The 26116-nt window shown below is 45.4% G+C and overlaps 1 protein-coding gene and 1 long non-coding RNA gene across 2 annotated transcripts in view; both read right to left on the bottom strand.

The window, feature by feature from the left end:
• The window catches only part of WWOX (WW domain containing oxidoreductase), a 1132972-nt gene that overhangs the window by 552277 nt on the left and 554579 nt on the right, over nucleotides 1-26116 (bottom strand). The gene's annotated exons all lie outside the window — the stretch shown is intronic.
• The window catches only part of LOC126943993 (uncharacterized), a 55637-nt gene continuing 30090 nt past the window's right edge, over nucleotides 570-26116 (bottom strand). The window contains exon 2 of the long non-coding RNA XR_007721920.1: nucleotides 570-26102. This is a non-coding gene — a long non-coding RNA (uncharacterized LOC126943993). The remainder of the gene's footprint in view (nucleotides 26103-26116) is intronic.

Here is a 26116-nt window from a genome sequence, read left to right as displayed (position 1 = left end):
GGCACTGGTAAAATGGAAAGTAAAAAGCTCCTTTAGAAAAACAAACGTAACTCTCCTGACCCGATCCGATGGAGGCAGAGATGAGTAGTACAGTGCTTTGTAAAGCAAGAGCACTTAGGAAACATTTGATAATTGATTCAAATGAGGTCTTGAAAGGGTTTTTTTGTTTGTTTTTTCTTATCTTGCATTTTTGATCAGAAGTTCTCAAACTTTAGGCACCATAGAATCCCCTGGAGGGTGAAAACTAGATTGCTAAACCCTACTCCCAGAGTTTCTAGTTCAGGAAGTCTGGGGTGGGGCCTGAGTGCCGGCGCGTCTAACACGCTCCCAGGTGACCCTGATGTTGTTGGTTGGGGACGAGCCTTTGAGAACCACAGGCACGATGGTTAGGAGCTCAGGCTGCACAACTGAAAAAACTTGGCTGAATTCCTGATTCTGCTACACTGTTATCTCTGTCACATAGTCATTGAATCTATTTGTGCCTCAGTTTCCTCATCTGTAAAATGAGGATAAGAGTACCACCTGCTCATACTGGGTTAAACAGCATTCCCCCCAAATTTATGTCTATGCCAGCATGTGATTGATTTTTTTTTTTTTTTTTTTTTTTTAAGATGGATTCTCGCTCTGTTGCCCAGGCTGGAGTGCAGTGGCGCAATCTCGGCTCACTGCAACCTCTGCTTCCCAAGTTCAAGGGATTCTTCTACCTCAGCCTCCCAAGTAGCTGGGACTACAGGCGCACATCACCACACCCAGCTAATTTTTCTATTTTTCGTAGAGAAGGGGTTTTGCCATATTGGCCAGACTGATCTTGAACTCCTGACCTCGTGATCCACCTGCCTCAGCCGCCCAAAATGCTGGGATTACAGGCGTGAGCCACCGTGCCCAGCCCTAATAAGTGATCTTATTTGGAAATGGAATCTTTACAGATACCACTTGTTAAGGTAAAATGAGGTCATCCTGCATTCCATGGAGCCCTAAATCCAACAACTGGAGTCCTTATAGGAAAAGGGAGCAAAGACACAGGTGAAGACAGCCATGTGAAGATGGTGGCAGACACTGGGGTTCTGCTGCCACAAGCCAACCAATGTCAAGGATTAATGGCAGCCACCAGAGGCTGGAGGAAAGGCACGGAGCAGGCTTTCACTCAGAGCCCCAGGAGCAACCAACTCTGCCAAGAACTCGATGTCAGGTGTCTGACCTCCAAAACTGTGAGAGAATAAATCTCTGTTGTTTTCAGCTATCTAGTCTGTGGCACATTTTTTCAAGGCAGCCCTGGGAAACTTATACTGCATTACAGAATTCTTGTGAGGATTAAATTAGTGAGTACACGGCAAGTATTTAGAGTAGGACATGGCACATGATGCCCATGACTTAAGTAGTAGCTTATATTATTATTTGGGTCTTATTAATACTTTGTTTCATTACTGTGCTATTAAAAATACCTTCTCATGGAAAGAACCAAAACTACAGAAAAGAGGGTAAGGCTGGGGTTCTCATCCGGGAGTGATTTTGTACCCCAGGGGTATCTGGCAGTATCTGCAGACGCTTTTGGTATTGCAAGTCTCGAGGAAGGAGAAGATGCTACTGGGGTCTAGCGGGTAGAGGCCAGCGATGTTGCTAAATGTCCTGCAATGCACAGGAAATCCCCCTCAACAAAGACTTTCCTGGCCTAAAATGTCAATAGTGCCAACGTTGAGAAACTCCAGGATAAAGTGAAAAATCAAAATCACTTGGCCTCTGAGTCCACTTTGCAAGGTGAGAACAAAAGTAATTTATTATTACACTATACTTTCTAATGAGATCAACACTAGGCTCTGCACACTACTCCAGCCCCTCTGCCCCGCTCCCCTCTAAAAAAAAAAAAACCTGTGTTAATAAAAAATGACAACAACGAAAAACCAGAGTCAAGCTTGGACCGTGAGAGGGCGCCTCAAGCAGTTATTCTGCGCCATCTTCCACGCTAGAAAAGGCAATGTGACCTCTTGTCCACTGGGAATCATTTTCCATCACATCCAAGGAAATTCGAGAGGGGCCTAAAATCTGTCATCAGAACCTGACTGCAAGAGACAAAGGTCCAGTGGGCTGTGGGCCTCTGGCTTCAGTCCCAGCCAGGGTCACATCTTTAACTAGAGGAGGGGTTAGACTCTGGGTCTGCGGATTCTTCTGTCTTCTTTTAGTGACTGCAGCGTGCATCCTAGGGGCAGGAATCCACCTGGACTCTCACTGACAAGCTTGTCCAATATTGTTCTTGACATGCTGCAGGGCCCTGGGCATCAGGAAGCACAGGCTCCTTTAGAGGATGGGGGAGAACTATGAGGAAGAAGGAAAATCCCCTTCCCCTCTCCTCATTTTCTTCCCACCTGTGCGTTAAGGGCAGTTGGAAGGGTGGAAGCCAGAGAGGAGCGTCTTCACTGACCCGGGCAAGGATGGTAATGAGAACAGAAGGGGTGACGGTGGAGATGACGACAATGGACAGACTCAAAGACAGCAAAAAATGACAAACCTCAGCGATCAGCAGGACGTATCGGGTGGCGGTGAGGGTGACACAGGGGCCATACTGGCAGCCTGGTGTGTCAATTGTGCAACTGCATGAATGATGGCACCACTCAATTAGCCAGAAAGCCCTACAAGGGGGCTGCATTATTTTCAGAAATAAATGAGTACGTGAAGCAAAATGCTCATCCACCATGTGCCCCAAGACCCTAACACTCCAGAATCTCAGCATGGACCAGACGCCATGATGGTCAGAGCAGCTGTGTATCTACAGCCTTCCCTAAATAGAGCGGCTGTGTATCTACAGCCTCCCCTAAATGTTTTCCTGTTTCCTATGAAACACGTCACATCTAGAACTCATCAATCTTCTGTGTCAGACCAATCTGCCTAAGGATTGCGGTGCTTGGTTTGGAAGGAACCTCTTCCCTTTCATCTTCTGCCATGATTGTAATTTTCCTGAGGCCCCCCAAGCTGTGCTTCCTGTACAGCCTGCACAACCATGAGCCAAATAAGCCTCTTTTCTTTATAAATTAGCCAGCCTCAGGTAGTTCTTTACATCAATGTGAGAATGGACTAATACAGGCACCAAGAGGGGACAGAGAAAGGACGTGCATTTTGGAGTGGGTGATCCCAAAAAGGCCTCATCAGCTAGTATTGATCTGCCACTGAAGGATGATGGGGAGACTGAGGCACACAACGGTGATCCTTTCACACACACACACACACACACACACGTTATAAGAAACAACAGAGCATAACTTTCATCCTCATGTTGACGTAATAATTTTGATCCTTCCCCATCCCTTACTGTACGGAAGCAAATCAGAAAGAGGGAAGAATAATCCACACCCCTATTTCCAAACAGACCTTGGCACTCAACCTAGATCTCACTCAATTTTTTTTTTCCCCTTGGCAAAACCAAGGCTTCCCCTCAGGCTGTGCAATGCGGATTTTAAGATGCACAAAGATAACCATGCTTGAATACAGAGCTGGAACCCTGAGGAAAGGAACACACACAGACAGCCCACAGGGTCTGTGAAAATCAAGCCCGCATCACCTAAATATAGTCTAACTTCTAAATAAGGCTTCAAATCACAGATTTGTTTACTTTCATTTGGTGATAATTGTTCACAGCAGAACATATCAGAAAATTCTATAATAGGAACCACAGCCAGGAAATAGTAAATAATTAATCACCCTCCCTCCCAGCCTCTTGCATCTCTGTTGATATAAATGACCGTATAATTCCAAACCCAATTATCACTACTTAGCCGTTCCATTTTGTAGTTAAAACCCCACAAAATTAAAGTGCATCAATTGTTAATGGTAATAGACCAAACAAGGGATTAAAGATTATTTTAATGTTTATTTCCTGTCAAGAGATCTTTTGGCAGGAAACACAGCAGACAAAAGGCTGCACACTCAGATGAGATTCATATATTTAAATCTTCTAACTTCTAGAACCATTATGGATATAATTACTTGTTTAATTTACTTGTTCCCTCAAGATACAGGCTGAGGAGATCAGGCCAATGTTATTATATCACGTTCTCAGAAAGGAGAGGCACTGCTCCGTAGCACTTTGTAGGCTGTTTTCTCTAAGTGATCAAATCAAATTAGTGACCACGCCCCTCCACCCTGCGAAGTCGGATGAGGCAGAGACAGAGAGCGGAGTCTGAAGGGAGTGAGACCTCAGTTTCATTCTCAGGCTGCAGCCTGTGGCCACAGTGAGTCCCTGAAGCTAGTCTGAGTCCAGTTTCCTTAACTGTAAAATAAGGTTGATCAGGACCAGGATGCAGTCCAGGTGAGAAGGTCGCAGAAGACTTAGGGAAAGCCACAGAGTTAGCCAAAGCAAGTAGCGACACAAAGTGTAAACCCAGACATTTTCATGTGGTGGCGCTCATTTTAAATGTGGTCACATAGATGATCAATGCTTAATTAATCTTTCTAAATTATCAAGATTATCGTGTACACATATACACATATGCACCCCCCCTCCCTAAGAAAAAATATGACTGCTACATTGAGGGTACCTTAGGACCCAACTGAAGAATCACTGGTCTATTTCCAAAAATCAAGACAACAGTATGTTCTACGACAATGTCAAATCAAATAATTAGGATGTGGGTTAAGAAAGGTTAAAACAATTAACAGGCCCCCAAATCTTATGTTTAGGTTTTATATTGGATATGTAATTATATATACACACATCCACATAGAGAGAGAAGGGTATAGATAGGTAGGTACATTAAAACAACTGATCACCTAAAAAACTATTTCTATCATGGAGAAATCAGAATCTGAAAAGAACGCAGGCCTCTTCCCCCAAAGAGTTCAGTTGATTTACCTATTTCTTTTCTGCCACTTTCATTAGAATATAAAAACCATGAGGGCGAAGATACCATCTGTTTTGTTCATTACTGTACTGCTAACATTTAAAACAGAGCGTAGCACATAGTAGGTAGCTGATAAATACCGCTGGTGTGAAGGAACGTGATGAGAATGATGACTGTATGATAATTTTATATTTTTACAAAGGGATTTATATCTCATAATTCCCCTATCAGTATGCGAACTTCGTTTACCGATAAAGAGTCTGAAAACCAGGGTGTTCAGGGTTGCGAGCTCTGTCCAAATCACCCACCCAGGTGAGGATCTGAAGCCAATGTCAACTCGCACTTTCCGATTCTAAATCCTGCGCTCAGCCTGAGTCACCACCCTGGCCTTTGAGAGTTTCTCTCTACCTGGATTGAGGAGAAGGCATTTTGCTTTACATAGCAATATGATGACTTCAGAAGTTTCTGCAATAGTGTGGGTTCCCAAAGCTGGATGTGACCTTGAGCAAATCTTAGTTTCTCTGGATCTCTGCTTTGCCTTTTGGAAGAATATTTGCAGTGTGACATGTGACGATGTTTGTTCAGACCTCTTGTGTGATTAGAGATGTGTCCTGCTGCACGTAACAGACAACGTGATTCAAACCCAACTCAAAATATTACGTTGGTGCTACAAGTTACTGTGGTTTTGGTCATCACTTTCAATGGCACAAACTGCAATTACTTTTACACCAAGCTAACAGCTTATTTTATAACCAATGGAGGTTCAGGGTAGGAGGCCCATAGGACAGCTGAATCAGCGGCTCTGAAGTGCCACAATGAACTCAGGTTCTTTCTACTTGCCCCTCTGTCCTACACAGGGTCATTTTCAACTGTGGCTGCAGGTGGTCCGAACCCAAACTGGCCGCTGCTAGTCCAGGCTGCCCCGACGTCCACAGGAAGCAGAAAGTCTCTCATCCTTGTGTATCTGTTTTAGGAGTAGGAGGCTGGGCGCGGTGGCTCACGCCTGTAATCCCAGCACTTTGGGAGGCCGAGGCGGGTGGATCACCTGAGGTCAGGAGTTCGAGACCATCCTGGCTAACACAGTGAAACCCTGTCTCTACTGAAAATTCAAAAAATTAGCCGGGTGTGGTGGCGGGCGCCTGTAGTCCCAGCTACTTGGGAGGCTGAGGCAGGAGAATGGCGTGAACCCGGGAGGCGGAGCTTGCAGTGAGCCGAGATCGCGCCACTGCACTCCAGCCTGGGAGACAGAGCCAGACTCCTTCTCAAAAAAAAAAAAAAAAAAAAAAAAAAAAAGAGTAGGAAACCTTCCCCACAATCACCCCTCATATCCATTGGTCAGAACTGGGTCACATGCCTATTTCTAAACCAATCACTGGCAAGGAACACAGTATTATGGGCTTGGACTAATCATTGGAGGCAAAAGGATTTGGGGGAGTCATCCATTATTACTGCTCTGATTACTTTTACAAAAAGTGCAAGGCAAAAATAAATAGTAAAATCAGCCTGAGTTCTTTTTAAAAATAGTGTCCAAACTATAAATGGCCTAGCTGGCCAACACTAGGGAATAGTTACATAGAATACAATTCATTTACATGGTGTAACCTTAGGAAATTATTAAAAATATTTTTTCAAGTAATGTTTAATGACATAAGAAATTCTTGTTTTTTTAAAAAATTATATATATATGCCTATATATTACGAGCCCAATTTGTTGAAAAGAATGCTATCACTAAGAAAGAAAAGAACATAAAACTAAATATTAAGAGTGATCATCTCATGCTAGTGAAATTAATAGAGCATTTTCATTCTCCTCTGTCCAAGTTTCTAAATTTTTCTTCGTTTTCTTCTCCTTCTTCTACCATGCACATTATTTATTACCATAATCAAATAACAAAAGTTCATTTTTCAAAGTAACAAATGATGTGTGAACTCCAGAACTGTGATGGGCAAGGGGGAGTCAAATCAGGTTCTATGCCTGGGTCCAATCATATAATTTACTTAAGGTCAGTATTTAAGGAAGATGAATAAATTCACAGTCTAATAAAAATATACACACATATAAAAGAAATATCTGCTTGTCTACCAACTCTATTTTTATCACAGAAGAATCTGAATCTGAAAAGAACAAATTTGGCAACTTTTCCACAGTCCCCAATTCTTGGGGATGATAAATCCCGAGTCCAGGATGGTCGAGGAGTCCTGGCTGGGTGCTGATGATGGCAGCAGCTGTCCAGGTAACACAGGGAGACCCCAAACAGGCTGAGAAATACCTGGAGCACCAGACACGTGAGTGAACTGCTGAGGGGTCTGCATGATCTATTACGACTTTCTTTAAAGTCCTTTATAGAGTCCACAATTGTATTGGGAATTCATGGGTCATGGCTTCCCTTTTTTTTTTTTTTTTTTTTTTTGAGACGGAGTCTCACTCTGACACCCAGGCTGGAGAGCAGTGGTGTGACCTTAGCTCACTGCCCCCTTCATCTCCCGGGTTCAAGCGATTCTCCTGCCTCAGTCTCCCAAGTATCTGGGATTACAGGCATTCGCCACCACACCCAGCTAATTTTTGGATTTTTAGTAGAGACGGGGTTTCACCATGTTGGCCAGGATGGTCTCGATCTCTTGACCTCGTGATCTGCCCACTTCAGCCTCCCAAAGTGCTGGGATTACAGGCGTGAGCCACCATGACCAGCCCCAAACATCTTGTAAGTTACCAGGAGCCCTGGTCTCAAGCTGCCTTCTGGACATCTGGCTTATCATGAGGCCTCATAGGTACTTCCTTTAAAACAGTCCCAGGAATGCTAATAATACATTCACCTTATACCTGATCTAGGTGGAAAATCATCATCATCATAATGTAATTGATAATGGCAACCATCCCTGTGCCTGACATTCCATCTTACTTACACTCTCTATCACTTCATATGGGAATAGCTAGCAATACTTCCCATTCTACAGATGACAAAACTAAGGCTCCGAAAGAATAAGGCATGAGTCCAACCAAATAGTTTGTGAGAAGCCAGATTCCCACCCAACAGTGTCTCGTTCCAAAGCATCAGCTGATCCCGAAGAGGTTCCTCATCAGAGATTTGGGCTGCTGCTCCCGCACTCCTCAGTTATGTACTGATGCTTACCACCTGCACAGGAGGCAGGGGTCATTGTCTGGAGACATGAGCTGAGTCTCCGTAAGCAAGAGCACTGAGGTTCTAAGCAAAAAGCAGGAATGGGTAAGCATGGAACAGGTAAAGGCAAGAGTTTAGCCCTAGACCTCAGGTGAGCATCAAGGATAGAGTCTGGCCTCACGCCAGCCCATCTTTGATACCATTTTAACAATCTGCTCACACTTCCAGGGACCTGCATGGCTTCCCACCTCCAGGGGACTTGTTCTCCTGCCAGAGTAAAACACTGAATAGCTGCTTGTATTCAACCTGACATCCACAGATATTTAAGAGTCTAATTCAATCGTTATATCTTCTCTCTAGACACAAAGGAACCACAGCCTTCCGGCACCTCGGGGCGCTCTCTCTCTCTCTCTCTCTCATTTGCCTTTCTTGTTTAAGCATGCCAGGGATGTACACACGTGAAACAGGGTGGATTAAGTAAAGATGCTGTACAGTGGTGCTACTTTGGTGCTTAAAATGTAAGAAAACTTAGTGGATTTCTGATCCTAACTGAGGAAAATCAGGTACCAGGGCTTTGGGTCGGGGGTCTAACCTTCTCGTGAATACAACAGTTGAACAGATGGGCAATGGCTTCAGTAGTCAAGGAGCTATCAATCCAACAGGAGAAAAGCCAAGTTTCCATCAGTCCTAAGCTCACGAGTCCCTCTGTTAAGGAGAATCACATTACGATGAAGTTTCAGGACATAAACCAAACAGCCAAGCCACCTTTTCCCTATTCCATTTCCAAAGGAAGATGTGCCAAGTAAGTGATGATATAAATCTGTAATGTTCTATCTACATCAGGGTGTCTGGCTGGCAAAAATCCACAGTGGAACCTTTGTAGGCCAGGTGAGATTTGTGGGACAGGGGGAGACGTGGCATGGAAACCCATTCCATAACCTTTCACCATGCATAAAATTTACTGTGAATGGAATTCCTAAAAGTCCATGTTGGCCTCTGATTTAAAACTATTAAATCTGGTTTCCTGAGAACACCTCCATTATAATAAATACATCACTATGACAACATATGCTAATTACACAATCTCAAAGACCAGAGTGAACAACCTATACATGAAAAATGCATTTGCACGCAGGTGTCCTGGATTCATACAACTCGGGCTTTAGATTTGGGTTGAGTCACAGGGCAAATCTCAAGCACTGCATGGGCAGTCTGATGTCATGGTGGAAAAGCCTGAGAAGCAAGGCATAAGGACACCAATTTCACACAGGTGACAAAATGAATCTGTGTTCATTTGTAACAGGGGCAGTATCTCCAGCTTATAGAATTTAAGAGGGAAATTATCTGTTATGTTTACAGATAGGAATATGTTCTTCTGAAAGACAAAAAGCGGATACACATACTTCTTCATCTTCAAAGTACGTCCTGAAGAAATTAGAGAAACACTATGGTCACTGTATGTAGTGATCTGTTAAAAAGAAAAATGAGATCCTTTCTGTGTAAGTTAGCCAAACACTCTTTTTTATTTTCCTTAATCTGGGTTCATTTGTCCTGCTTTTCTCCTTCTTCTTCCCTCCTTCCTCAGACATTTCAGCCAGTCCTACTGGCCTCTAGCTGCTATGATAGTTACAAAGATAAAGTACAATAGGCTTCCAATCTACAAATACTCTAATTGAAAGAAAAAATATACAATGGAACCTCCCTCCATAGAATGACAGATAAGAGAGGTGAATCAAGATGGTGGCCAGGGCTTTTGATCCAAACACAGACACACATTTGGATCCTGCTTCCATTACTGTGGCTTACCATATGTGGAAGCCAAGGTCATTTAATTCCTCTGTATGCCCATCAACCAGACCTGCAGAATCAAGGCTTTGAGTATGTAAGTGTGAGGTCTTCCTAAGGGTTAAATGAGATAAGTAAACCCAAGCTGTACACGGTAGACTCAACACATAAAATAATAACATAACAACAGTAACAAATAATTTTAACAGAGGTCAAAAGTGGGCAGAGTCATAAGTAAAGGACAGAAGGGAAAGTAAGCAAAACCTAAGAGGTGGGAAAGGACAAGGTCTATGGTATGTACCAACAAATGGGGGAAGAGCCTGGTGCAGTAGCTCACGCCTGTAATCCCAATACTTTGGGAGGCCGAGGCAGGAGGATCGCTTGAAGCCAGGAGTTTGAGACCAGCCTGGGCAACAGAGTAAGACTCCAGCTTTTTTGTTTTCCTTTTTGTTTTTAATAGCTGGATGTGGTGGTGCTCACCTGTAGTCCTAGCTACTCAAGAGGCAGAGACAGGAGGATCACTTGAGCCCAGGACTTAACAGGCTGCAGTAAGCTAGGATCACGCCACCACACACCAATCTGGGCAACAGAGTGAAATCTTGTCTCTAAAAAAAATTAAAAACAGGCCAGGCATGGTGACTCATGCCTGTAATCCCAGCACTTTGGAAGGCCAAGGTGGTTGGATCATTTGAGGTCCAGAGTTTGAGACCAGCCTGGCCAACATGGTGAAATCCCGTCTCTACTAAAATGCAAAATAAATAAATAAATAAATAAATAAATAATTAGCTGGGCGTGGTGGTGGGCGCCTATAATCTCAGCTACTTGGGAGGCTGAGGCAGGAGAATCCCTTGAACCCGGGAGGTAGAGTTTGCAGGGAGCCAAGATCACACTGCCGCACTCCAGCCTGGGCGACAGAGCGAGACTCCCTCTCAAAAAATAAATAAATAAGTAAACTAATTACTAATTAAAAACCATCAAAGAAACAAACAGGAAAAGCCATGTGGGAAAAAATTAACCTAGTGCAAAGCTAGTGTAGAAATAAACAAAGGGAACCCAAATAATAACAAATGGAGGTCATTTATTCAGAACTTCCTGCAGCCAGGCAGTCAGCCACCATCAGTTGTGTTTGGCAGAGACTCAAAGGAGGTAGGGAGAAAGAAAGCTTTATGGTTAAACAAAAAAGAAAGTGGATGCCTTCCAGTATGCTCCGATTGGAGGCTGTGGACATGGGGAAGCCGGAGGTGGGCTCACTAGACCAAGGCATCCTGTATGATTGGCTTGGGGAGCATATCTGGCTTTCTCTGGTTGGTTCTGCGTTGGAAGTGGGGACAAAAATTAGCAAAACTAGGCATTACTGACCAAGTCCTGACCATTCTGAGTTGACTGCTCCAGAGCCTGTGGGTCAGCGTTCCATGACTAAATATGGTCTGGCCATTGTCCATGTGTATATTTGGTGTCTCATTAGCAAGACATCCTAGGGACCAGTGACTGTTTACCTTACAGCTATCTGCAAAAAGGATCATGACAAAAACTCTTCCCCAAAGCAGCAAAGCAGTGAGTGCAGGGGAGCTGGCTGGCTGCAGACGAAGGAGTGAGCACGCACCAGAGTTTCCTTACAACAAGGGCCTCTCGTTCTCCGAGGGCGCCCACGCAATCTAAAAACCAGTCCCTCGCCACCATGGGTCTTTGTACAGGGATATGCATGAATTAGAGAGGAAAAAGGTGCTTTGATGTCCTAAAGAAATAGCTGTTTTTCAGACAACTCCTGGGAGGTGGTAATGTATTCAGTCACCTTTCAACATAATTCCTGTCTGACTCATTTTCTCTCTGGCTTCATCTTCTCCAAGGTGGTGCACACCTGTTCTGGGTGAATAAGAATAAGTGTGGGGTACAGATAGGGAGGGTTCAAGAAGCCAAATGAATACCGGAAAATACTAAGGGAAAGCAAATGAAAAAGAAAAGCCCACCGTCCATATGAAATTCCTGGCAAAGTGAGGACTAATGTTGTCTTTTAGAAAATCAGCAGTAACAGCCTCTAGATTCTCAGAGTGAGAGAGGAAAAAAAAGAGCTGGGATCCCCCAAAGGCAGAAATATTCCACTTGACATAACCAGCCTTAGCTAACACATTTGTGGCTTCTGTTCTAGAAACCTCTGTCTTGAGTCCAGTTAGATCTGGGTTTCATCTCTGAATCTGGCACTTAACAGCCAGTAGACTCTGAGTCATCCTGCAGGCTATTTTGAGTTATCAGAAGGTGATGGTCTGATGTTGATGTGCTGCCCAGCACTCAGTATGCCCTCAGGAAAATGGTAGCTGTTATTTTATAGAACGGGGAGGAATCTGCCGGCTATTACAGCACAGTGGCAGTGAAAGTTTGAGAAGATGGAGATCAGGCTTAGCATACCTCAGACATCCATTCCCTTCTCTAACAGACCCCAAGGTGCTTTGTACATGATTTCATTGTGTACTGAAAAGGGCCTATTATCATGTAACCATGTGCTAATCCGTGTAATGATGGAAACCTGGAGACCCACATGAGCAATGAGAACCAGCAGCCAGTCTCCCAGGTGGAAGGAAGGATAAGCAAGAGTCTGCAGCTCAGTTACTCCTCATCCTCACCGGGGTCTGGCCAGCATCCATTCCCTTTCCTGTAAAGCACTCGCATTTCCTTTGGGAATCAGCCCTTCTCGCTGTCCTGATCCATGTGTTTTGAGATCTCACAGTAGCAAGTGACTCATGTTGGTTCAGTGATTCCCAGAGGCTGATTCAAGGATGTCCCCAGCTAGACCCAGGATGGTCGATTCCAGATTGGGGCAATGGGGAGTTTCACATCCTCAAGGCTTGGCCATCATCGGGGAAGGAAGTTCCTGGGTCACAAAGGGAAAGCTGGGCCCAAAGGGAAGAGAAAGACTCTTGATGACATCTGTATATCTGGCCCCAGCAGAGTCTGAGCCAGTTACATGCCTAGAGTTGTCACTTCCACAAGGCATCCCCCTCTCCAACCTGCCTAGCTTCAGTTAGTTCAGTGAGACTTCTCTTACTCACAACCAACACAGCCTGACACAGCAGAGTTAGTTTTGGCTGACGGGAGGTAAAAGGAAGGCGATTCTAGGCATGATCCCTAACTTCAGTGAACTTATGTTCTTGTTCTAGGAGGAGGCAAAACCAAGTAAACTGAAAAATAAAATTTAAAATATGTACACCAGGCACGATGGCCTGTAATCCTCTCACTTTGGGAGGCCCAGGAGGGCAGATCACTTGAGGTCAGGAGTTTGAGACCAGCTTGACCAACATGGTGAAACCTAGTCTCTATTAAAAATACAAAAATGAGCCGGGAGTGGTAGTACATACCTGTAATCCCAGTTACTCGAGAGGCTGAGGCTGAAGAATTGCTTGAATCCGGGAGGCAGAAGTTGCAGTGAGCCAAGATCACACCACTGCACCCCAGCCTGGGTGACAGAGTGACACTTTGTCTCAAAAAAAAGAAATTAAAATATATAAATTGCAATGAGTGCTAGGAGGCTAAGGAAAGAAGGGCTAAGACGGAGGATAGATGGACCTTACTTTCTTTAGTTAGGACAGGATGGCAGGCAGAATAATGGTGCCAAAAGGCCAAGTGTAGTGGCTCACACCTGTAATCCCAGCACTTTGGGAGGCTAGAGGATTGATGGAGCCCAGGAGTCCGAGATCAGCCTGACAATAGAGCAAGACATCATCTCTACCAAAAACAACAAAATCAAAATCAAAAGGCATCCATGCTCTACCCTGAAATCTGCAAATGTGTTATTTGGCATGGCAGAGGAGACTTTGCAGAGGGAGGTAAGTTCGTGAGTTGAGGAGAGTATGCTGAGTTACCCAGGTGAGACCAATGCAGTCACAAAGGACCTAAAGGGTCACAAATAAACCTAAAAAGATGACAAAGTGGGAGAGAAGGGGCAGAGTCAGAGAGAGAACTGAAGACCCTGCACTCCTGGTTTTAAAGATGGAAGATGTGGCCACCAGCCAAGGAACACAGGTGGCCTCCAGAAACTGGAAAAGTCAGAACAAATTATCCCCGGAGGCCCCGGGAGTCCAGCCCTAACACCTTGATTTCGGCCCAGTGAGACCCTGCTATAGTTTGGATGTCTGTTACTTCCAAATCTCATGTTGAAATTTGATCTCCAATGTTGGAGGCCGGGGCTGATGACAATAGTCTATGTCATGGGGGTGGATGCTTCATGAATAGATTAATGTTCTCCCTGTATTTGTTCCCAGAGAGCTGGTTCTTTTTTTTTTTTTTTTTTTTGAGACGGAGTCTTGCTCTGTCTCCCTGGCTGGAGTGCAGTGGTGTGATCTCGGCTCACTGCAAGCTCCGCCTCCCGGGATCACGCCATTCTCTTGCCTCAGCCTCCTGAGTAGCTGAGACTACAGGCACCCGCCACCGCACCCGGCTAATTTTTTTGTATTTTTAGTAGAGACGGGGTTTCACCGTGTTAGCCAGGATGGTCTCGATCTCCTGACCTTGTGATCCACCCGCCTTGGCCTCCCAAAGTGCTGGGATTACAGGCGTGAGCCACTGCGCCCGGCGGAGAGTTGGTTCTTTTAAAGGCCCTGGCACTTCCCCTCCCCTCTCTTGCTCCCTTTCTCCCCATATGTTCTCTGAACCTGCTGGCTCCCCTTCACTTTCCACCATGAGTAGAAGCTGCCTGAAGCCCTCATGAGAAATACATTGGCACCATGGTTCTTGGACAGCCTGCAGAAACATGAACCAAATAAACTTCTTTTCCTTGTAAATGACCCAGCTCAGGCATTCCTTTATAGCAACACAAAAGGACTAAGACAGACCCATTTTGGACTTCTGACCTCCAGAATGGTAAGAGAAGACATTCATGGTATGTAAGCCACTCATGTGTGGTCATTCGTTACAGCATTGACAGGAAACTAACACAGATGGTCACGAAGGGCCTCTCTCTGAGGAAGGAGCATTTACACTGACAGCTAAGGAATGAGGAGGTGGTACTCACACCAAGGGTAGAAGACGACCATCGGGGAGAGAAACCAGTACATGGAAAAAACCCTTAGATACGCAAGAGCTTGAAAGATTCTGATAAGAGCAAGCAGACCATTGTAACTACATTGTATATTGATTAGCCTTGGGGTTTAGAGAAGAATTTAAAGAACTTTATTCAATGCAACCCAACTTTTGAAGAAAACAAAGCACTATTTAATGATTTCCTTCCTCTTAAACTCGTTGAAGAGTAGAACCAAAACTCACCATTTATTAATAGTTACTAATACAAAGAATTCCACAAAACTACAATTTTCCTTAGTAATTCCTATCTATATTCCTCACATGCCTTGCAGATTTTCTATTATGTCCTCTTCTCCTATATGCTCTCCCGCTGTACCTACTAGTATATTCTTAAGCCAGACTCACAATCGTCGCGAAGTAAATATTTGTTGGATAAAAGTGCTGAGGTTTGGCCGGGAGCAGTGGCTCACGCCTGTAATCCCAACACTTTGGGAGGCAAACACAGGAGGATCAGTTGAGTTTGGGAGTTCCAGACCAGCGTGGTCAACATGGTGAAACCCCGTCTCTACTAAAAATGCAAAAAATTAGCCAGGCATGGTGGCAGGCTCCTGTAATCCCAGCTACTTGGGAGGCTGAGGCAAGAAAATCATTTGAACCTGGGAGGCGGAGGTAGCAGTGAGTTGCCCCACTGTACTGCAACCAGGGCAACAAGAGCGAAACTCTGTCTCAAAAAAAAAAAAGTGCCCAGGTTTTTGGTTTGAAAAGACACTCCCTGATGCTATTTATCCCCCATGACTTGCTCTCCTAAGTCATTCTAGAAATAATAAAAATTTTTGTTTACATAGAGGAGGGAGGTGACACATGGGGTAGGCGTCAGTCCAACAGCACTACCTGTCTGATTAGATGTTTAGGGTGGGGAGGAGAGGGAGGAGTAGTATTTTTTTTTTCATTTTATGTATTTATGTATTTATGTATGTATGTATGTATGTATGTATGTATTTATTTATTTATTTATTTTTGAGATGGAGTTTCGCTCTTGTTGCCCAGGCTGGAGTGCAATGGCGTGATCTCGGCTGACCGCAATCTCCACCTCCCGGGTTCGAGTGATTCTCCTGCCTCCGCCTCCTGAGTAGCTGGGATTACAGGCATGCACCACCATGCCTGGCTAATTTTGTATTTTTAGCACAGACAGGTTTTCTCCATGTTGGTCAGGCTGGTCTCCAACTCCCGACATCAGGTGATCCACCGTCTTGGCCTCCCAAACTGCTGGGATGACAGGTGTGAGCCACTGTACCCAGCCGTGTTTTTTGTTTTGTTTTGTTTTTATAAAGTATCATCAAGATATCAAGTGAGCTGGAGGTTACTAATTATGGCAACTGTTTCAGGCTGGGAAGAAAGTATTATTATTTTTTTTTTTGGAGTGGGGGGGGCTGTCCTCCATCCCATTTCAACTGCTGAGCAAGCAAAGAGCGATATGAATAAACTCTACAGGCACAAGAAGTCTAGGGCTTCCTTTTAAATCAGTTCCTAAAAGGCAAGGAACCAGTATATCATAGTGAGACAATCATTTATAACGGGGCCATTATTAGGAGCCAAGATATAAAAATCATACATGAAACAGCCTTATAAGCAGATTCAGTGCATGGCTGATTAACCTCCCTCTCCTGCTAGGGGCTGGACGGCTCTGGGGAGTGGTAATGAGATGTGCAAGTCATTGGCCTTGAGGTCACAGGTTTCAAGCTGGACATGTTAGAAGGGGCCTAATTGCTACTCATGGGTGACTTGGCAGCACACCTTATGAGCTGGGAGACACAGAGACAAGGGTTCGAGTCCCGGCACTGTCCCTGAACTAGCCACTGGAAATCTGCAATAGTCACAGATCCTCGGGAAGCCTCAGTTTCATGACTTACAAAACCTTGTCAGGGTTGATTTTGTTGTTGTTGTTGTTAGCTAAATATGAGTATGCTTGGCACACGGCAAATATTTGATAAATGATAATCCTTCGTGTTTTCTAGGCATACTTGTCTTCTTTTGACTTCTTAGGCATTAAGAAGGCAAGAGGTGCTGCCAAGCTCCAGAGCTGTCAGATCCTCTTGGTTCTGGATAGCTGCGCAGAGCTTTTCTGCCTCTTCAGGTAAACAATGGAGAGGACCTTATCTTGGCTTATCTAGTTGGGGTTAACAGGAGCAGGGATAACAGGAGCACTAACATTTACTTTGTGCCAGGCACAGTTTAAGTATTTCATCACCAACAACTGATTTAATCCTTACAGGATCACCAGGAAGCAGGTCCTATTATTGCTATTACAAACCATCACCCCAGGATTTTACACCGAGTAGGATGAGTGCCATAATTCGGCAGTAGGATTCCAGAATTTGATGGACTATTCAAGTATTTCCTAATACTAAAGGGCTGGACAGTTAGAAAAGAGATGTTTTTCCTGCATTTTGTCATGAGTGTGCCTCACGCCCAGCATTCCCCACTGAGGTATGCTGATGCTGATGTGCAGCCACACACAGCCTCAGCAGAAGCAAAAAGAAATACCATAGCAGTCGAGGTGGGAACTGCCATGGACACCAAGGAAGGGAAACACGAAAGGGAGTCTTCATCCATGTCTCAGCTGGCAGCAGCCCACGGCAAGAACATGGAGACTCAACTTGCCCGGAAATCTCATCCATCAAGCAGCTCCTGGTGGCACGAAAATCACAGGAACAAATAAGTGAGGACTGCAGGTCTGGGCAGCATTGAATTTGACCTGGTGCACATATATGGAGCTCAGTAAAGTCGACAGATCCCATCAAGGCTGAAACAAAAGCGGGGAGCCCAAAGAGAAAGAAACAAGGACAGAGACTTTCAGCAAAAAAGGAAAGTCAACATAAAGGGACAGAACGAGGAATCTGGAGACAGAAGCCATGGGTTCAAATCCCAACTCTGACTCCTAGTCCAATCCTCTATCCTCCACCTCCTCCCTGCATTCCCCACCCATTTCCTTAACCTTGAAATAAGTCAACACCTTCTTGACAACACAGGATGCTATAGAATGGATATTCACAAATTATCTCTGGCTTAGGAATCCCAATTCAAGTATATATAAAAATGCCATATATTTTCCTGTTAAATGGAGAGAAATTGTCAGTTATGTGTGGGACAGACAGTCTCCTACACAGGCATGTCACATTCAATGTACTAGAGTATTTAAGTGTTAACTCTCCAATAAATTGGTGGTTGTTTTTCTTCTATTCTTCCCTCTTTGCGTTTTCCAAGGACTTACGGCTCTTGATGAAAAGGGAGGAATAATCATTTTTTCCGTGTCTGCGATCAAGATCTATTTGGTAACCCACTCCTCTAATACCGCCTGTGCAGAGAAATAATTTCGGCTCCCCGTTAATTTGAGTATTGAACTGAAATTCTGCAGCTGCTTTCTGCCAAGCTTGAAAGCAGAAATTAATTTCAATGACCCAGGCAAGTGGAGGGGAGCTCTGTCAGGTAATTAGTCTTCGTCTTTTGCTACTCAGGGTCTATCACTGTGTTAATCCATACATAAACCTAGGCATTCCCGGAGTCACTCGCAATCTGCGGGGCCGTTTAACTACCTCTTGCTTGGGTTAACCACGAGCCGGGCATCTGCAGGGAAACGGATGAAGGCTCCCTTTCATGTTTCCCTTCCTTCTACCTATTTAGGGCCGGCAGAATGAATGTGGCTGATTTACATGTTCTTTTCCCCATTTGATTGAGTCTGCAGTTGATTAAATAGAGCTTGGGGTGGGAGAGGGGATTGGGTGGGGAGGGGTTCCCACTCCTGCTGCTTTCTGACTTGCCAGTTTATTAATGAAAGAGCCACGGATATTGATAGCCCTGACACTACAACTGCAGCAATTAAAGGGTATGCCCTTCCAGGCTTCTAATTAAAAAGGAGCCTTTTTCTCTCCAGGATGGGTCCTATTGTCATATTTGCATTCGATTGTGGCTCTGGTTTGGGGGCTTCTCTGCCTTTTCCTTTAGAAAAAAAAATCTCCTGGGGGAAACTTAGACCTGAAAAAAAATAAACACAGCGTGAAAGGCTTTGTTCTCAATGGGGGTCATTCTGAAATCCAAGGAAGAGAATTTTTTTGGAGGAGGCACCTGTTCACAACCACAGCCTGCTTCTCTCCCAAACCCTTCTCTCAGCTTCGAGGAGTGTTTCAGCTGTTCTATGTTACAATAATGCTCAGTTAGGACAAGTTTCGCAGCTGGTTCCTTTCCTTTCCTTTCCTTTCCCTTTTCCTTCCTTCCATCTGCCCTTCCTTTGTTTTTCTTTTTTTTTTTTCTTGGAGAGAATCTCACTGTGTCACCCAGGCTGGAATGTAGTGGCACGATCTCGGCTCACGGCAACCTCTGCTTCCCAGGTTCAAGCAATTCTCCTGCCTCACCCTTCCACTTAGCTGGGATTACAGGTGCACACTGCCATGCCCAGCTAATTTTTTGTATTTTAGTAGAGACGAGGTTTTACCATGTTGCCCAGGCTGGTCTTCAACTCCTGAGCTCAGGCAATCTGCCTGCCTCGGACTCCCAAAATGCTAGGATTACAGGCGTGAACCACCGCGCCCAGCCCCTTCTTTCTTTCTTTCCTTCTTTCTTTCACCAACTTTTAAGTTCCAGGGAACTATGTGTTTTATGTGCACGTTTGTTACATAGGTAAACGTGTGCCATGGTGGTTTGCTGCACAGATGAACCTATCACCTAGGTATTAAGCACTGGTGGTTCTTTCTGATGCAAACCCCTGCTTCATTGCAGTACAGGAATCAGGTCACATCAATGGCCGGAGCTGGCGAGGTGCAGAATGTGGAGACTGAGCCTATACCTCGCCCCTGTGCCCTTCCTGCCAATTCTGAACACCAGGATTCTAGCCCAGAGCGGCCGACTTGAGTGGCACTCCAAACTTTCAAGGGAAGTCAGAGATTGGGATTTTGAAGTGGAACATTCCTTCAATAGTATCCATTCGTTTGTTAAAAATCACCACAGGCGCGCGCGCGCGCACACACACACACACACACACACAAACACACACGCATGACCCAAAGAGAGGACATTGGCAATGCCAGAGACTCTCTATCGGCCTCCCTCCAATCCTGAAGATCCATTTCTTCTCAATACTCAATGCTTTGTGTTTCTATTGTGAACCCCTCATCTAAAGGAAAATGAATCCGCCTGGCGTTGCTGTGTCACTTTCCTATCTGAGTGGTCACAGGCTGTGAAAATACGCCAGCACCGTGTGGGATTTAAAAAGGAAACCAGCTGTGATCCCCAAACGCCTGCCTCCTACTCCCTCCACAGTTGACATGAGATCACCACTCTATTTTCCTAGTAGTCCTCATCCTCACACTGAAGCCACGCTGGGCCTAGCCTGGTGGCTCACACCTGTAATTCCAGCACTTTAGGAGGCTGGGGTGGGTGTATCACCTGATGTCAGGAGGCCAGCCTGGCCAACATCGTGAAACCCTGTCTCTACTAAAAAAGACAAATAATTAGCTGGGCATGGTGGCGGGCACCCATAATCCCAGCTACTCCAGAGGCTGAGGCAGGAGAATCACTTGAACCCAGGAGGGAGAGGTTGCAGTGAGCAAAGATCGCGCCATCGCACCCCAGCCTGGGCAACAAGAGTGAAACTCTGTCTGGAAAATAAATAAATAAATAAATAAATAAATAAAATAAAAATTAATTTTAAAAAAAGCCAATCCGTGCCCCTGGAGTCTGGGGGGCGGGGGAGGCCTCTCTCTCCATCCCACCCACCACCAGGTCCTCCAGAGGCAACTCTGGGTTTACTCTTAGTACAGTAATGAATCCGCTTTGGGATCTCAAACACTCTTATTTCCCTTCCGTGCACTTCCCTTTTCTCGACTGCAAAGCGAGAGAATAATTCTGAGCCCACAGGTCTGTTGTGAGGTTCCCATGAAGTCATATACGGCAAGGTGTGAGCCCAGGTGCCAGTCTCCTCGTAAGGAATGACCCAGCTTGGGTCACTTCCCTGAACTTATCACTGACGCCTGGGCCCACATGGCTTTGCGCACATGCAGAGGTACTTTGTACATCCTGGGAGTCGAGTCTTCCAAAGTGAACAGGCTCTTGGTTCCAAGTTTCCACCCTGCCCAAAAAGAACAATATAACGTCCCAGTATTGGACAGCAGGCTGATCCTTTGACCTCAGCTTTTCTACCCCTCAAGTGGGTTTCTGTTCCTCCCCCACAGGACTGGTAAAAGATTATAAAGGAAAGCAGCCCTGATACCCAGGAAGCCTTTAGGAAATTAAGCCCCGACTACCACCTCCCCAGAGGAGCTGTTTTTTACTCGTATCTCTCAGGTTTTCTTCAAAGTTATTTTTCCGTGCCTAGGACTAAAGCTTGGAAATAGGAGAAAAAAAAAAAAAATTCCTCAATTTTCACAGGAGCGACAACTGTGAAATCTCCTAATTATTTCTGATTTTACTGTGAATTCCTAGAAATGCCACATCTCCTCCCAACCTGGAGAGAGACAGCGCCCTGACAAAGAGAAAAGCTCTCATGCTCTGAAGTATTTGATTGGAATCTGAAGTGCTCTATCTCTCCTCTGACCACCCCCGCCCTTCCCTCAAGCCTGCTGCTGGGGCATGGTGGAAAAGTCAGAAGCATTAGTCTGGTGTCAAGGGGCACTGCTATCCGCATTCTATGAGAGTCAACTGCAATTAACAGGGTCATCCAGAAAAGGCAGGTACAGCCCAGACAAAAGGAGCACAGAGAGATCTTATCAGAGTCCAAGGCCGACAGGCTGGGTCTGAGCCTTTCAGATGCTGCTTGCAGAGGAAACACACAAACAAAAAAATGGTGGTGGAAAGTGGTAGGGATAGGAAAGACAGACCCAGCCAGAGGGCGGAAAGGACAGGGAATGAAAAGAGCTGGGCGACTGAATCGCGGGGTTTAAAGAACAAACACAGACTCCTCGGCCTATGTCTTGGGTTCAGCTCCTGACTCTGCCCCTGGCCACTTAACAAAACTTGGGCCATTCAACCCCTCCGAGCCTTCATTGGCTTGTGGGCAAAATGCGAATACAAATAGAATGTTCCTGTTTTTTAAACTGTCATGGAAAATAATTGCCATGGGAAACAGTGCTGAGGGTAGTAGTGCCTGATATTGGACAGTTACTAGAATAACTAACAGAAGAGCTTAGCTTGGAGTCGGGAAAGCCGTACGGAGAACCTAGAGAGAAGTGGATGATGTGAGCAAGTTTCCCAGGGAAGAACTCAAAACACTGCACAGACAGGTGACCAAGTTGAAAGTGATTCTGGGCCTACCTAGTGGAAGACGGCATGGAGACCCCTGCCCCCTACTCAGAGGAAGGACTGACCCTGCAAGGAAGCAAAGTCCTCCATGCTCATGGATGCTGGTACCAATTACAGAGGTCCCCTCTCCGCGTTCCTAAAGACTGGAAGGTAGAGACACACACACACCACAGTAGGCCCTGGGCCGGGACAATGTTACCCAGGCCCTAGGTCCCCTACACATCACTCTGTTTTGACACTCTTAGCTGCTGCCAAAGATGTTTAAAGTTCCTTTCAAACAGAAGGGCTTAAGCACCTACTCTGTGCTTAGCTCTGAGCCCTTTATCAAGGAGCATACAGGAAAACAATGTCTCCAGTCCTTCCTTCTTTTACCTTTCTTTGATCTGGGAATGATGTCAGGGAGTAAGGAAAGGTGATGTGGTAGAACCAAAATTTCCAAAGCAACCGAATTTCCTATGTCAGGTGGACCACTGATGAGTCACATCACTGTGGACCAGTGGATGGGTATCTTTAAAAGCCTCATCTGTAACGTGGGGGCAGGAACTTTTTTTTTTTTTTTTTTTGAGACAGAGTTTCACTCTCGTTGCCCAGGCTGCAACGCAGTGGCGCTGTCTCAGCTCACTGCAACCTCCGCCTCCCGGGTTCAAGAGATTCTCCTGCTTCAGCCTCCCAAGTAGCTGGGATTATAAATGCCCTCCACCATGCCCAGCTATTTTTTGTATTTTTAGTAGAGATGATGGGGAGGGGCGTTGGTGGCGGGGAGTTCACCATGTTGGCCAGGCTGGTCTCGAACTCCTGACCTCCAGTGATCCGCCCACTTCAGCCTCCCAAAGTGCCGGGATTACAGGCAGAAATATTTCTCACCACAGAGTTATTGTGATGATTAGAAAATGCGGGCAGCGTGATGGGCATGTCAGGCGTGCAATTTATTTTTCATTAGTCCACGTTCCTGGGTGTGCTGCAGATGAGCAGGGATTGGACAGCTTGAACCCTCAACTTGTCTCAGATGTGCACTTGCCTCTGTTGGGAATTGGACAGACAAGGGGAACGCGTCCAAACCACACCACCCTCTATGGCCAGATAAGGAGTTTTAACCAATGCACAGGCTCTCAGATTGGTCCTTAACAACTGGTCTTTAAATGTTCCAGCTCAGGGCTGCACCATGAAGAGGGTATCTGAAGAAGCAACCAAATTAACAGGAGGTTGAATGCCTCTTGATGCCCTTCCAGAAGCAAACGCATGACTCCAGAGCAGGCGGGGAGATGCCACTCCATTCTTACTTGCTGAGCTAGGCTGCCTGTTTTTGTTCACACATCTCGGTAAGTGAGCACTTACCTTTCAGGCCCTCTTAGAATTCCAGAAACTTGAGGCTAAAAATCCATTACTTATCAATTTTAAAAGTTCCCATGGAGTGAGAGAAAAGAGGGTCATTACCAGGAAGCAAACGGCGGATGGGGAGGGTAGCCACTCTATTTTCTATTAGGAAAAAAAGATAATACACAGCAGAACCTCATTAAGTCAGTATCGGTTTATTCAAAAGAGCTTATCATTCGCAGCAACTATTCCCCAATCAACTGGACGCCTCTACTGTAATCTCTTTTAACACTGAAAGTCTGATGATTAAATATATTAATATATCAGAGAGGCCAAACTGGGTTTATCCAAAGGTGGGACTCTTTGGCTGTAATGTCTCTGAGGTGTCTACTAGAGCAATTGACACATAGTAGGTTTGCAATAACCCTTAGCTCCCTCCCCTTGCATGTGGGATTATCAAAGCTTTAACCTGGTTTATAATATGTCTAGTCCTTATCAATAATAACCTGGTTTCCATTATAATATACTACCTTTTATTAAACTGGAGCCAGAAACTCTTAATAGCAAGAGCCTGTCAAAGGCATTTTAATCACTACTGGAGTGCAGATGTCTCTCCTAGGAAAACACGGGCAATGTTCCACAGCGAGGATAGGGATCGTCCATCTACCTTCGTGTTGGCAGGATGAGTTACGGAATTGTATTATCCGTGCAATTAGGCCAAGGCTTCTTCTGTACTTCCACAGTGACCTCTCTTGACTCTGTGTAATACGAGGTACTTTTCTCTGTGTCCGGGTTTCCAAAGCATCTTTTTCCGCTACAATGGCCACCAATGACATCTGCATGGAAAGGCCAACTTCTGAGATTTGGGCATGCCTTCCACTAGCTGTTTTTCCAACATGGACATCCAGGTCAAAGGCAAAATGATGGCCAGGGCTTTTCATGACGACAATGATAACACTGATGTGGACGGAGATGATGTTGTCCACGCTAAGTAGGGAGCACTTCCTGTGTTACTGCCTGTGCAAATGCTGTTCAAGCATTTTTAGCACTTCGTCCTCTCAACAACCCTTGAATAAAGAAACAACTAACATCTTCATTTTGCACATGAAGAAACTGAGGTGTACAGAGGATGAGCAACTTGTCTGCCCTCTCCACCCACCAGAAAATAAGTGGCACAGCCAGGATACGAACCCAGGTGCATGACTTCTAATTCTGCATGTTTCACAATTCTCCTCCCCTTCTTGCCCAGTCAAGGACAACACATCAGAGCTCCTGGAGTTCCTCCCAGGTGAGCAGTCGCAGAGGTCCCCTGATCAGGATCTAAGGTAGTGGCCGAGATCCAAGTCCACCTGCCATCCTTCCTCAGGCTTTTTGGACAACGGATTAAAGGGACAACCAGGCATCTGTCCAACAGGCAAAACACTTAAGGTTTAGATGGAAAGGGTCTCATGCATCTAATTCCAATAGCCCAGAGCCAGACCCCAGCAAATCCTGAGTCAGGGAGCCTTTGACTGCAGATGTTGAGTGGCAAGAGGTACAGTTTTGGCATTAGGCACATTGAGATTTGAAATCTTACTTCCTGATGTAATCACATTGGGCAAGGCTTCCTATCTGTGAGGGGGTAGAATATGTCCTGCAGGGAAGCCGTCAGGGTTGGATGAGGAATCTTAAGTGAATGCATGGGGCTGAGGCTGGGATAAATTTATTTACAGGCTCTTTACTGCTCTGGGCCCTTTTCCCTCCTCCTTGTTCACAAAGTCAGCACTTTTCTCAAGCCCACCTACACACCAATGCGCCCGCGCACACACATACAGACACACACACATACACACATACACACACTCTCTCTCTCTCCAGTCTGGTGCTGAGTCTCTAAACCATTGGCGCTCAGCTTCCTTCTGTCTGGATGATGTTTATCGGCAGGATCCACTGGTTTCGAACTTTTTTTTTTTTTTGGGAGACAGAGTCTCGCTCTGTCACCCAGGCTGGAGTGCAGTGGCGCAATCTTGGCTCACTGCAACCTCCGCCTCCTGGGTTCAAATGATTCTCCTGCCTCAACTTCCCGAGTAGCTGGGATTACAGGTACCCGCCCCCACGCCCAGCTAATTTTTGTATTTTTAGTAGCGACGGGGTTTCACCATGTTGGCCAGGCTGGTCTCAAACTCCTCACCTTGTGATCCACCTGCCTCAGCCTCCCAAAGTGCTGGGATTACAGACATGAGCCACCATGCCCGACCGTCCCTAGAACTTTTAACAGCTCCACTTGCTCTCCCAATCAAACAGCATTTTTGTGCCTGAATGAGGGAATAAGGGAAAGAGATATTATAAGGATGACTTAAAAATAAAAGCAGAAGCGTATCATTTCCACGCTTGGGCATTTCAGCATCCATTTATAATGAGATACTTGTCATACACTAAACTAACTGCTTGCTCTTAGCTGACCACTATGGTGTTCCTATTCTCCTGGACATTTGTATTTAGACACAAAAAACTGAATCACTAATGCTAAAAATTTTTATTCCAAACGTACACAAAGGTCTCTCTCTGGTACAGAAGTATATAGCTGCATCTCTAACCTGCACCTTCTCTGGGTTCAAGAGTGCTCAGTGGTGTGGAAAACAGGGTGTCCAACCCCACAGCTGGCTGTCAGTTGGCCGGAGGGTTGCCTCTTTGGGCTCTCTACGGGGTCAGACTAACAAAAGGACACTCAGCCCTTTGGTCAGCAGAGCTGGAACTGTTCTCAGCAATGAAAAACCTAAAAAAAAAAAA

This window comes from Macaca thibetana, chromosome 20 (genome assembly GCF_024542745.1).
Source record: "Macaca thibetana thibetana isolate TM-01 chromosome 20, ASM2454274v1, whole genome shotgun sequence".
In the NCBI taxonomy this organism is placed as follows: domain Eukaryota; kingdom Metazoa; phylum Chordata; class Mammalia; order Primates; family Cercopithecidae; genus Macaca; species Macaca thibetana.
Note: the sequence above shows the minus strand (reverse complement) of the source record. Positions and strands in the feature narration are given on the sequence as shown.